Source organism: Phyllostomus hastatus, unplaced genomic scaffold (genome assembly GCF_019186645.2).
Source record: "Phyllostomus hastatus isolate PE091 unplaced genomic scaffold, TTU_PhHast_1.1 phas_scaffold_93, whole genome shotgun sequence".
Classification (NCBI taxonomy): domain Eukaryota; kingdom Metazoa; phylum Chordata; class Mammalia; order Chiroptera; family Phyllostomidae; genus Phyllostomus; species Phyllostomus hastatus.
The window spans coordinates 15,830,331-15,841,656 of NW_025334042.1; the positions used below are offsets into that span (position 1 = coordinate 15,830,331).

General features: G+C 45.1%; 1 long non-coding RNA gene across 1 annotated transcript; it reads left to right on the top strand.

The window, feature by feature from the left end:
- The first annotated feature begins 388 nt into the window (after positions 1–388).
- LOC123812656 lies at positions 389–9,601 on the top strand. Its single transcript, XR_006784620.1, has 3 exons — positions 389–525; positions 6,048–6,174; positions 7,100–9,601. It is a non-coding gene; the product is annotated as an uncharacterized LOC123812656 (long non-coding RNA).
- The last annotated feature ends 1,725 nt before the right edge of the window (positions 9,602–11,326 follow it).

Here is an 11,326-nt window from a genome sequence, read left to right on the forward strand (position 1 = left end):
TGGGGCCGGGAACGTCCTCTCCTGTGACCTGGCCTTTCTGCCCCTCGCTGCAAATTGCTGAGTGGACTAGGGGTGATTGGGCAGTGGGCGAGGAGAGCGGAGCGGCTTCTTTCTGAAACTCGGTGTCAGTGTCCTAGGATTTCGGGACAGGTCTGGGGATCCAAGATCCGGAGGTCTGGGCAGAGGCCTGATTTCCTAGAGGTACCCTGACTGTGCCTCGCCTGCCTGGGATGGGGGCAGGGCCAGTCCTCCGGAAAGATACGGGGAAAGGCTGAGTGATTTCGAGACTGTGTAAGACTGGGACCAGGACTGGGGCCTGTGGCGGTGGGGGGCGGGGTGGGGGAGGGGCCGCGAGGGCCCGCCCCCACCTAGCTCCGGGCCTCGGAGTAAACAGGGACACCCGCGGGGACACGCCGGTGCTTGTCCGCCCTCCTGGGACTCGGGGATGGAGCCCACCTTAGTACCCACCCCGCCCTACTCGCTTGGCACCGGGCGCGGGAGGGACAAGCTCTGGTTTGGAGGGAGGTGAGTCACCAGCGGGTGGGGCCACCCCTTCGCCCCAAGAGTTCAGGGCTCATTTATTTTTTTTGTTTGGTGTTTTGTTTTTTTATACCTTCTGACTGGGCTTCCCACCAAGTTGAGGTTTTAGATTTGGAATAAGATGAGGGACTCTGGACTCGAATTTTAAGGAGGTGTCTGCTAAGTGCTGGACCTTTGTCCCGGCCCTGAGCTGGTACAGGAATGCTGCTTTGAATCCAGAAGGCTTTGGGGCAGTTTCCAGAGCCCCTTGAATGTGCTTCTGGCCACTGCCCCCTTCTGGGCCGTGTTTAAAGGCTGTGCCCTGAGTCTGATTTTCTGGTGTCTGGAATTCAGAGTTCAGGGAGACAGCAGGTGACTTTGACTGCCAGAAATTGACGTTAGAGATGAGAGAGGGTTTCACCACACTTATCCCTTTTAAAATGCTACTCAAGGAAGAGCCCTAAGTCCTCCAGTCTGTCCCTGGCAGAAAGCAGAGCAGCATGGAGGACTTGTCCGTTGCTGGCAGTGACAGCAACGAAAGAATCCAGAGGGAACTAGACCTTTCCCCTAAACCAGAGCTTATTCTGGGCTAGGTTTGCTCCAGTCCAAGGCCACCTACATTTAGTCTCCCAGGGTAGAAATCTCATACTCTCTGCCAGTTATATCTAATCTTGCAAGTCTGTGCTCAAGGCCTGTCTTTTTTTCTCCTCCTTCTTCCCCCTCCTCCCCCTCTCCTTCCTCCTCTTCTTCTTCTTCTTCTTCTTTGAATTAAAGCTCAGATTTCTTCCATTTCCACTGTCACAGGTTCCTCACGCTGAGGTGGGATCATGTTCACCCTTCTATGCAACAACCCTCATGGGCTAACCCAATGACGGGCACATGGCAGGGACACACTGAATGTTTTTGATGAATGCCTACTAGATTCCTTCCTCTCTTAAGATCCTCTACCAATGTTACCTCCAAGTGAAATCAGATTTACACAGATTTCAGACCTCTTTGAGAGGAAAAATCTAGATGGAGTGACCATATGTAGCTTGTGAGGGAGCAGTCTCATCCCTCTCCCTGCCAGCTACCTTATTACACAGGTGAATCTTTCCAAGTCTGCTTTCCCTGTTTAGTCTCTCCCTGGCTGGGAAACCTCTACTGGGTGACTATAGACAACTAAATCATACATGAACTCTTCTCCCCGTCATGGGCTTCCAAAGTCTGGCCTCAGCCAGCACGCCAGCACTTTTTATTTGCTACCTCCCAACACCTGTTAACTCCTGAATGTAAATGATATTCATTTTTAACTTTGTATTATAAAAATGGTAATATACAGTGGTTTAAAGAATTCATAGTGTAGGAAGGTACATGGTGAAAAGTAAGCTTGCTATTCTCCATACTCCCTTTCTTCAGTCCCACCCTCAGAATAACCACTATTGACAGTTCTGTGGGTCTCCTTCCAAGAGGTTTGTTTGTTTGTTTTTTAAAGATAAACAGGTATACATAAACATCCTTTAAAACCACAAATGAGCTCATGTAATATATACTATTTTATAACTTGCTTTTTTCAATTAACTTATGTTGAACCCTTCCACACTGTACACACTTCTAGTCCTCTTTTTACATTGGCTATTTGGAATCTCCTTGCTTGGATTCTCCACAATCCGTTGAGGTTGTCGGACACTTGGGTTATTTCCAGTATGTGAACTGCTGAGTGTGTCTCTGTAAGATGAGAGAATGCATATTTCTACCTGAGCCTTTAATTATCTGTTCTCCTAGCTCCTCCCTCCCCTCCTCAGAAAAAGCTCTTCTGTTATTCTCCCTTTGCCCATCTCTCCTGTTCCAAACTTGCACTCAAGATAGCCTCAGTACCTAGATATTAACACTTAATTTGGAGGGCTCTGTGTCTACCGCCAGACCATAGACTCCTTAAGGGCAAGGATGTGTTTTATTTCTTTGTATCCACCCACTGTTAGGAGCTCTTGATTGACTGATGAGATGTCTGTGCTGGTGGAGGAGACAGTCATAATTAATTCCTTTCTAATGGATGTGGCTGTAAGCATCCTCTCTGTATTTCTCCTATAGCACTCATTATGCAATCCCTCTCTGCCTGAGCTTTTTCTCCTCTCCCCACTTCTATTTTTAAGGAGTGCTTTCCATCTTCAAATCCTTGGGTTGGAATTATAACCAAAATGGTGGGAAATCAAACTGGGATTTTCTGCAATCCATAATCAGGATACCTACAATGGTGACAGTGGGCAAAAAAGTTGGTATGAGAGAGGATATCTTCTTTTTTAGATCGCCCAACAAATCATTAATCATCTTTTCCTGTCTGAGTGTAACAGGAACTGGGACTGGGGCACTAAGGGGGCTGCCCTGAGAATGAATGTCAGGCCAGAGACTGACACCACCTAGTGGTCAGCTAAAGAAGTGTAAATAGGAAGGGTGTTTGTGAAGAGTCTGGAGGAAGGTGGGAAGAGACCCAAGATTTATCGAGCTAGTGCTTACCATGTACCAAGTCACACAGTGGATTTTACATGGATTAGCTCACTTGAGACTCATAACCACTTTGTGGCATAGGTCTTATTTCCAGTTTGTAGATATAGAAAGAAGCTAAAAGAGATTAAGGAAATTTGCCTCAAATCACAACACAGATTGGAGCCTAGTTTTCATACATTTAATAGACATGTATTCAAGTAGACATGTATTCAAGTAGACATGTATTTAATAGACATGTGCTCATATGTGCTGAGCACATTGGTAGGCACTAGGGACAAGAGATGGAAACACACAGTCTCAGTCTTCAGGAAGCATACAGATGAGTGGGTTTGTGCAACAAGGTGATGGATAGTTATAACACAGTACCTGATGTCTATGATAAAGGAAAGCACAGAGGGCCATGGGAACCAGGGCAGGATGCTTATTCTGTATGAGGGGGTCAAAGCACATCAGTGTAGATGATGCCGGGCTACATATTGAAAGAGAAGAAGAAAATGACACAATGACAGGAGGAAAGTGCGTTTTAGGCTGGTGGGCAGGCAAAGACATGGGAGAATGAGGAAGTTCAAAACACTCAAGGAAGCTTTCTGATCTTCCATCTGTGGCGTACCTACTGCCAAGATGCAGATTTTCGTGGAAACCTTATGAGGAAGACCATCACTCTCAAGGAAGAACCCTTGGATACAATAGAAAATGTAAAGGCCAAGATCCAGTCTAAGGAAAGAATTCCATGTGGTCAGCAAAGACTGACTTTCCGCTGGCAAGCACCTGGAAGATGGACGTACTGTGTCTGACTACGGCGTTCAAAAGGAGACCACTCGTCACCTTGCGTTGAGACTCTGTCCGTGGTGGTGCTAAGAAAAGGAAGAAGTCTTATACCACTCCCAAGAAGAATAAGTGCAGAGAAAGAAGCTTAAACTGCCTGTTCTGAAATAGTATAAGATGGATGAGAAAGGCAAAATCGTTGCCTTCCTCCAGAGCCCCTTCAGGTGAACACGGTGCTGGAGGTTTTACGGCCAGCCGCTGTGACAGGCATTGTTGTGGCAGATGTCAGACCTACTGCTTCAACAAACTGAAGTGCAAGGAATTGCATGTGGGTTAATAAAAGACATGAACTAACAGTTAAAAAAATTGTGAGGAATGACTAATATGATATGGCTGAAGTTCAAGGTACTTGTTAGGGAGGGTGATGGATGAAATATTAGGGAGCCTAACCACAAAGGGTGATTTTAGCCACATTAAGGACAGGCTTTTTTTTCTAGAAGTAGTGGGGAGTCAGGTGAAGATGATGAAGTGCTTAATACATCAAAGTTAAAGAGGAAGAGGATTCCAGACTAAGGAGTTAGGATCAAGTTTACTAATTAGTTTATCATGTCTCCCTGGAGGATAGGGACAGAGGAAACTGGGTCTGGAAACTTTGGTTCACATTAGAACATTCTCAAAGTTCTCAAATTTGGGCAGCACACTAGAATCACCTGGGGAGAGCTTTTAAAATCTCAGTGCTAAGGAAACTGGAAGACTTACACTCCTTCGCTTTAAGACTTGTAGATTATGGTCATCAACTGTGGTACTACCGCAAGGATCAACAAACAGACCCATAGAACAGAAGGGGGGATCAGCAACAGACTCACACTTAGAAGTTGCCTGATTTTTTTAAAGACTTTATTTATTTACTTTTAGAGAAGGGAAGGGAAAGAGAGTGAGGGAAACATCAATGTATGGCCACCTCTCCCGCGCACCCCACTGGGGACCTGGCTTGCAACCCAGGCATATGCCCTGACCAGGAATTGAACAAACGACCCCCTGATTTGCAGGCTGGCACTCAACCACTGAGCCACACCAGCCAGGGCAAAAATCACTTGATTTTTGACAAAGGCATCAAAGTGATACACTGGGGAAAGGGTATGTCTTTTCAGCAAATGGTGCTAGAACAACTAAATATCTATATGGGAGAAATAAGTGAACTTGACCTATCTCACACCATATACAAAAATTCATTCAAAATAGGTCATAGATTTAAGCTATAAAAGCTAAACTACAATAAAGCTTTTAGGTGAAAACAGAATATTTTCATGACTGGGAGGTAGGCAAAAATTTCTTAAGTCACATAAAGCAATAACCACAAAAGAAAAAAAAGTTGATAAAAGAAACATCAAAACTTAAAACTTTTGCTCATCAAAAGATGTGAGGTAGCTTTGTCCACAGAGCCCCCTGTCTGCCACGGATGAGAATAAGTCTACCAAGACATGATCTGCTTGGGGAGGAAAGGTGGCTGATCTCTCACAAGAGAAAGACCAAGAGCCTTTTCCTCAATGGCTTTTATTGGGTTCGTTTACACAGGAATTCAGGTAAAGCTCATTACTCATTGCCGGGAAGTAAGGATCAAATAACAAGGAACTCTGAGAATCTATTTTGAGTCAGGGTCAGATAGCTAAAGAGCTGTAAAAAACTTTAAGGAACAAACTTACTTCTTCCTTGGACTCTTATCATTTAATTGAGAGCATTCTAAACAAAGCAGGTTTCACAGGATTTTACATATTTTTTCTTAGGCCTGATTGCCTGGGGAACCCGCCCTTTCCAGCACAGGGCTGTACCACCTTCTGTCATTGTTTCAGGCTTAGGTGGAGCAAGGGAGGTAAGGCAGCCAAGAGATTAGGAGATTTCTCACAGACAATGAGAAATCAGTCTATGTCAAAGCTGAGGGGTGAGGGTCCATCACCTTCTTTTACTGTAGCCCCCAAAGTCCTTCCTTGGGGGCCTCCCATGTGATCGTGTCTGTCTTAGGTCGTTCCCCCCTTGGGGAATCTTACCTGTCATTGTTTTATTCTATTTATATGAATTCTCAGACAAAACTAATTAATGGTGGGAAAAATCAGAACAGTGGTTCTCTTGGGGTGGGGAGAGCTGGCAAAGACAATGATCTTTATCTTGATAGGGACTTGGATGTCATACATCAACCAAATGGTAGGGCAGGGATTTGAACCTGGTGACCTGACCCCAGAGGCCATGGTTTTAAATGCCATATTACATTGCTTTGCCCCCAGGATGCTGCAGCCTTGGGTCTGGAGGAGATTACACAGGAAGAGTGGTCTGTGAAGAAAGAGACTGAGAAGGAGCATCCAGAGAGGAAGGAGGAAGACCAGGACAAAGGGATCATAAAAACCAACAGGGGTAGAGCTTACTCAAGAGTAACTAACAGTGTGGAATACAGCTGAGAGTCCAGTGGGGGAAGGGCAGGGGCAGGCCATTGTCTTTGACCTTAGGAGGGCACATGTGACATAGGCCAGAACAGTTTCACTGGGCTGGTAGAGACAATGGCCAGCTGGCAGTGTACCGAGGAGGTGAGGGAGGGAAGACAGTATGAATAACTTTCCCAAGAACCTTGGCTGTACAGGGGAAGAGAAGGTTGGGGGGTGTGGAGGGAAGATAGTAATTACAGTGCTAGTTAGAAGGCTGGAATTTCCTTGCAGAGGCTCAATCCTGACCACAGCCAGCTCCATTCAGAGATGTTTGACTTTGCCCACCCACCAGGGCTGCTACTTGTCCTTCTGGGAGGTGAAGGTCTGTTGGCCACAGCAAGCCTCTGACAGCCCAGGGCCTCATTTGGAACCTTGAGATCAGCTGACCCTGACATTGCTCACATCCTGTCATCCTTGGCAGGCCTCACTGGGCATCTGCCCCTCTCCACTAAGCCCAGGGCTTCCTCTTCCTGACCACCCTTGTATTGTTCCCTACCCCTATCCTTGCACAAAACCTTGGGCCACCTTTGGCTCAGACTGTCCTTACTCTTCTTTGCTTGTCTGAGGACACTCTTTCTTTAAAGAGATATCACTTGTTCTTCCAAGCGCACAAAATTAGTGGTGTTGGAAGCTGGGGCAATCAGCCCACTCTGGGCTCTCCATTTCCTGTAGTTAGTATGGCTCGATCAAGAGTTCAGTTAGGGATGCATCTAGCAGCAAGTAACAGAGGACTTGATTAAAGCAGATTGAACGATGAGGAAGGTCAGAGCAGGTTGAAGGCTGGTTAATTCTTGGAGAATGTTTTACCTCTTTGCACTGCTACTCTATCCTCAATATTATAATTTCTCTCTTTACAGTTACAACGTGGTTGCAGCTGTTCCAGTCTCACATGTGGAGTTGGTATTAAAGAAGAACAAAATCTTTCTAAAGAGCCCCTTACAGTCCTATTGGCTAGGGGAATGGAAATACTATGATTGGTTAGACCAATGAGATTCATCCCCTGAACTCATGGGAGGGAACACCTGTACAAAATCCAGGCTTTGCCTGCAAGGGAGAAAGGCTTGCTGTTGAGTAGGTACCACCAGTGTTTGCCCTCATAGTCATATATATTCCTCTTCCTTTATAAAGACCAGCTATTTCACCTTCCATTGAGAAAATGTGTAGCATGCAGCTTAGGGGCAACAGTGATTATGTTAGAGTAACTGGATTCAAATCCCGGTTTACTTGCCAGCTCTTTGGCCTTGGGTGGGTTACTTAAACTTTTCATACTGCAGTCTACTCATCTATAAAATGAGGACTATCAACACACTATGCAATGGAACTTTCTGTGAAGATGGAAATGTCCTGTATCTGCACTAATATAGTAGCCATTAGCCATATGTGACTATTGATCATTTGAAATGTGGCTAGTGCATCTGAGAAATTGAATTTTTAAATTAAAATTAAATACCCATATATGGTTAGTGGCTACCATGTTGGGCATATAGTTCTATCTCATAGTATTGTAGGAGAAAATGTACAGAACCTGGATGTTTTTAAAGTAGGAATTGAAGTAATACATAAAGCCTCACTAAATCTTTCTTATTATTTTTGCTGTCACCCACTGACATCCGGGCCACTTTCCCACAACCCTTGAGGGTTTTGGCATCGGACTCACTGTTTTCCTGTCTGCCTTCAGGTCTTTTGCAAAGCCAGATAGCTTCAGTGTCATTCAGGTAGTCCAGCAGCCCCTTGGCCTCTTGGTTTCTTGCCTTTCTCAACTCTAATGACTCACTTCCACGTTGCCATAGCCACTCACTCCAGTAGCCACAGCCTGCACCTCCCAGGAGAACTGGACTGAAATCTCAGCCCTTGTCTCTGACCACAGCATTCCAGCCCTCGAGCTCTTTCTCTCTTGCTCCCAGGCAGGCTGGTCTTTAGGTCTATTGAGACTTTCAGTTCCTTCACTCTGTTCTTTCCTTACCCACTGGCTCCTCATATCTTTACTTCTCTGTAAACCAGCCTCAATTCCACACTGCTTCTCCTTTACTCCTCCACTGAATGGTCTCCTCCTCCATCTGAACTGTTCTCTTGGCTTCAGACTTATACCTTAAATTCTTCCTCTAAATTACAACTAGGGTGGTCTCTCTACTAAATCTCGTGATATTACTCACCAGCCCCAAATCTTCTAGTGCTCCCATTGCCAACTACTACCCATTTCCAGAAGCTACCATAATCCCATAGGATACATACTTTTGCATATACTAAATCCTCTTCCTAGTTTAGCTCTTCTCTTGTTCTCTTTGCCTAAATAGTTCCTATTTTTCCTTCAAGATTTAGTTTGGGCATCATCTCCTCCAGGAAGACCTCCCTGGTCTCCCCTATCTTTTACCTAGTCTACATGCCTCTTCTATGTACTCCCATGGTACCCTGTGCTTCACTGGAGCCATAGCCCCAATTATCCTGTAGTATCATTTTTTTGTTGTTGTTGTTAACTAATCAGGCTTCCCCTCTCAGCTGTAAGAGCCTAAAAGCAGACACCCAACACATTTTTGTGGAATTAACTGGACACAGATTCTGGGCAGATTGGTTTTGTTTGACATCAGCTTGACTTCACTTTTTTAAAGGTGGGAGAGATTTGAACATGTTTAAATGCTGAGGTTTAAGAGCTGTAGTAATTAGAAATGAGAGGTTGCAGATCTGGGGGATCAAGGGCATAATAAATGCAACAGTGCCTGGGGAAGCAGAAGGGAGGGGCCCTGAGCACAGGTGGAGGAACAAACCGTGGGTAGGGGCAGAGACACAGACTTCCTCTCCTCTGAGCCTGAGGGGGAGGACACAGGTGTGGATGAATGTGTCTGTTGGTAGGGAGCAGGAAACTAGAAGTTTACTAGAAGTAAACTGGGGAGTTTACAACTGAGAGCCTCTTTTCCCTCTAATTCAGGTGGTGGGTGGATTGGTGTCAAGATGGATGGAAATTTTGGGACAATGGCAAAGGTCTGAGAGACAAAACTGGCTAGGGCCCACAGCTTCTTCCCACACTTCTGTGACCTTTCCCTTCTATCCCTCAACCCTCCACAAATCCCAGCACACTGCCTAGTGCTCCTGAGCGTGGCCCACTCATCTTGTCTCTTGAATGTGAAATGCATTGAGCTCCTGCCATCAGTGGATCTCTAAATTTAGTGTATGTGAAACATTTAGCCAAGCCCTGGCTTGTGTGTCTCAGTGGATTGAGTGCTGGCCTGTGAACCAAAAGGTCACCAGTTTGATTCCCAATTGGGGCACATGCCTAGGTTTTGGACCAGGTCCCTGGTTGAGGGGCCTGTGTGAGACAATTGACAGTGTGTCTCTCATATTGATGTTTCTCTTCCTCTCTTTCTCCCTCCCTTCCCCTATCTATGAAAATAAATACATAAAATCTTTTAAAAAATAAGCATTTAGCCCAGTGTCAGGTACACGGTAAACACTCAGTAAATGGTAGTTCTTGTATTTACTAGCAAGATAAAAAAATGTTGTCTTTTCTAGCTACACAGCAGTGTTTACAGGATGATATGATTCCCTGTCCTCCGGGAGCTTATGTTATTGTTGGAGTGATTTCTGATGTTAACCAACATCCAAATGATGCTTTAAAAAAATCACAAACCCTCACTAAAATGTATTTTACATCAAGACCTAGAACTCAGACACTACTTATCCTTACTTCTTTGTGTGATGCCTTCTGGTATTTTCCATTCTATTCTATTCTATTCTATTCTATTCTATTCTATTCTATTCTTTGTTTTTAAAAAGTGGTGATCACCCTGGCTGGTGTGGCTCAGGTGGCTAGAGCATAGTTCCATATGCCAAGAAGTGGGAGGTTTGGTTCCCAATCAGGACACATACCTAGGTTGTGAGTTTAATTCCCAGTTGGGACATGTAATGTATGGGAGGCAACCAATCGATGATTCTCTCTCTCTCTCAAATCAATGAATATATAAAATAATAAAAAACAAAGAAATGATGATCAGTGTTCACTGTTATGGGTCACACTGTGTCTCTTGAACATTCATACACTAATATGTGGAATTCTTATGTCCCTCAAAAATTCATATTTATATGAGGTACCCCAGCACATCAGAATGTGACCTTATTTGGAGATAGGGTCTTTACAGAGGTAATCAAGTTAAAATGAGGTCATTAAGTTGGGCCTTAATCCAATCAGACTGGTGCCTTAGAAAAAAAGGGGGAAATTTGGAGATAGGCTCACACGCATGTGAGCAGAGGCAGCCATCTACAGGCCGAGGAGAGGGGCCTGGGGCAGATTCTCTCTCACAGCCCTTTGACGAGACCACCCCTGCCAATACCTTGATCTTGGACTTCTAGCCTCTAGTACTGTGAGACAATAAATTTCTTTTGCTTAAGCCACCCAGCTTGTGGTGCTGTGCTATGACAGCCCTAGCACACAAATACACTCACCAAATTGATCTTGTGACTCAGTTGGGTTACAACCTGCAGTGGGGTTCTTTTCCTATGTTTTCTTTTATGCAGTCTTAACAGCCACTTGGTGGGATGGTAGGACCTGGAAGAGGGCAAGGCGATCATGGCACTCACTCACAGGGCCATGCGAGTGGGGGTATTGTTACTCAAAGTCTAGCTAACCCTGCAATTTCACAGCCGGAAGATGAGTACCTCCATAAGTTTTGCACCCTAGATACCTCCCCAGCCTGAGCTGTGTAAAGTACTTGTAACTATTGTCTCCATTTAAAGGGGTGGACACAGAATAGAATCAGACCCAAGCCAGATTTGCCTATAAATTCTGGGTTCTTTCCATGACATCATAACATCCCCATTGGTGCAATCAGTTGGAGAGGATGACAATAAATACTGTTTTCCTACCACTATTTGTTCCTTACCTACCTACCCCTAAAAGGAGGCAAAATTTGAGACTGCATTCGCTCCTCCCCTTCTCTTGCAAGAGTTCAGGGGAACTTGGACCTTCAGAGACCCTTAGATGATGATGCCCGGATTCAGCCACTGTGGATGTCTGCAGGCAGCATGAGCGCCTGGGAGCACATACTAACTGTGTGTGTCGTGAGTACTTGTGAGCACGCGCCGCAATCCTAGGA